Source organism: Solanum tuberosum, unplaced genomic scaffold (assembly GCF_000226075.1).
Source record: "Solanum tuberosum cultivar DM 1-3 516 R44 unplaced genomic scaffold, SolTub_3.0 scf00157, whole genome shotgun sequence".
NCBI classification, from domain to species: Eukaryota; Viridiplantae; Streptophyta; class Magnoliopsida; order Solanales; family Solanaceae; genus Solanum; species Solanum tuberosum.
Genome location: NW_006239084.1, coordinates 90,633 through 93,104, shown reverse-complemented (window position 1 = coordinate 93,104; position 2,472 = coordinate 90,633).

Below are 2,472 nucleotides of genomic sequence, written 5' to 3'. Positions count from 1 at the left end.
TATAACATGCAATCGTTAGTACAAGCATCAATCTTATTATAAGAAAGCCCAAGTTCTTGAATTATCTTTTTTGCCTCATAATATGAGTTTGGCAAATCAGCGTCATCAGGCAACAACTCATCTTTTAATAGTTTCAATAACATTGTAAATGACGCATTACTCCAACGACCAATACTTTTGATATGAAGCAATTTGATCAAAGAGGAAAGCTTTGAAGCTTTTGAATTTTTGTACAGCGGCTTCTCAAAATCCTTTAATAGTCTGTAAAAAAAATTTGCTTCAACATTTGGTTCCTCCTCAAGTAAATCATCACAATCTGTGTGTGTACTTCCTCCGTCAAGATTAGGATATAGATCTATCAACAATTCTTCTACTTCATCCTCACTCTCACATTCTTCTACTGCATCACCATCTTCATCTTCAGATTCATATTCAGTCAATGGCTCACCCAACGTTCTCCATGATGATACCAGATAGTATAGTTTCGAATTATACCATACACTAGCAAATGTGTCTCAACTATTTTACGAGTTCCTAGAATTGTATTGAAACATTTGACACATGGACATCGTATTTCATGTTCTTTTCCTGTTCTTTGAAAGGCATAATCTAAAAACTTTTGCACACCGACTAAATAGACTTCATCAAGTCGATTGTCAACAAGTTCCATCCATTTCTTACTAGGTGCCATAACCTTAGAGAAAACATAAAAAGTAGATTATTTTTTAAAAAAACGAAATAAGAATAATAATATGCACACAACTTGTTGCAATTAGATGCACACAACTAAGTTGAACTCTAAGATCACAATTTCTAGTAGACCTTGGCTACTTTTTCAGTTAAGGAATTGCAATATACTTTCAAATGACAATAACTGATGTTAATATAATTTTTGATAATAAGATGGAAAGAATTTAATGTTTCAAATTTTAATATCCTACTTAACTTAACATTGTACATGACAAGTCTGTACAAGATATTGTTAACTGGAAAAAAAAGTATACATAAATTTGATGATCAATAGAAGAGTGCTTGCAACATGAAGCAACAAAGAAAAAGGGACCGAGGCAACTCAAGAAAGTAGAAAATAGTACTTTTGAGTTCAAACGGTTTTCAATACTTTCCCTGTGTTACACTCTACCAGTGTTGAAGCCCTTTTTGTTAGAGAGGCTGAAGGAAGAAGCAACATATCAGTTGCTGGAAAGGTAAAATTGTTATGTTTTTTTTTTGTTTTAGACCTTTCTCTTTTGAGGCAATAAGCTGCTCGTTTAAATGATCACATATGTTTCTTTTCTAGATTGTTCATAAGCTGTCATACATTTAGTTAGTTGAGTAGCTTTGATCTTTAGTTCACATATGCTATCACGTATTTGAATTTCACTCCATCTAATGTGTTCATCATTTATTAAAGAAAGTTAATAACTACATTACAGTAGTTTATCCTACAGTTCATCATCTTCTCACGATAACTACATTAACTACATAATAGGTAATGTATGACGCAAGTGTTAAAGTTTGTTTCCTGCCAATATGTTGACACAATTACCATGAATAACGAAAATGAGCAAACTGAACAAAATTAGAGAAGAACTCCATTTACAAAGCCACATATTTATATTTCTTTCTCATAATTTTGAATCTTTTCTTTGAGATATCCTTAGCTTTTCACTCATGCTTTCTTTCTCGTCAATCTTTTATAATTATTTTCTTCGACAATCTGATTAGTTGACATGATTTTTTTAAAGCCAGTAGTTGCTTGTTGACTAGACATGACATAAATGGCCATTCAAATTGACTTATTTGTTGATCACTATCTTTAGTTAATTGTTCAAAGACTCCAAAGTCAAGTAAATAGTGATGTTAACATTGTGTAGATTAACGACCTGTAGCACATTAATAAAAGATGACAATTACTTAACTCGATCAAGACTTCAATATAAAGAATCTTCATGTTGTACAGTTAACAACTAATCCATCAAGACTCATATACCTATTCATACATGGGTTTGTTTTGTCCATTAATAAAGGGAAACCATAAAGGAGAGAAGGAGAGAAAAAGAGAAGAAGGAAGAAGAAGAACATAGAGGACATTGCGAAGGAGACAACCTATGTTGCTTGTGTGAAAACACCTCCTAGGATAAGAGACGAAGTACAATTTCTTTTTCTGAAAATTTTGTATGCTCTATATGATCAGATCATTTATTAGATCAAACATGTCAAGACTTAAGCATGATTCGTTGGTTAAGACAATCAGGTTAATGACCAAAATAATTATTTACTTGTCAATCGTTGAAATAAAGTTTAGTACTCGCTATATTTAATTCACTGGTTAAAGACTTCAAATACAAGTGAATCAGTGATGTTAAAATATTTGCCGATTCACGACCCGTAACACATTAATGAAAGAAAGCGATTACTTAACTTGTAGTATATAAAAAATAATCACGTTTATTATTACAAGTCGATCAAGAC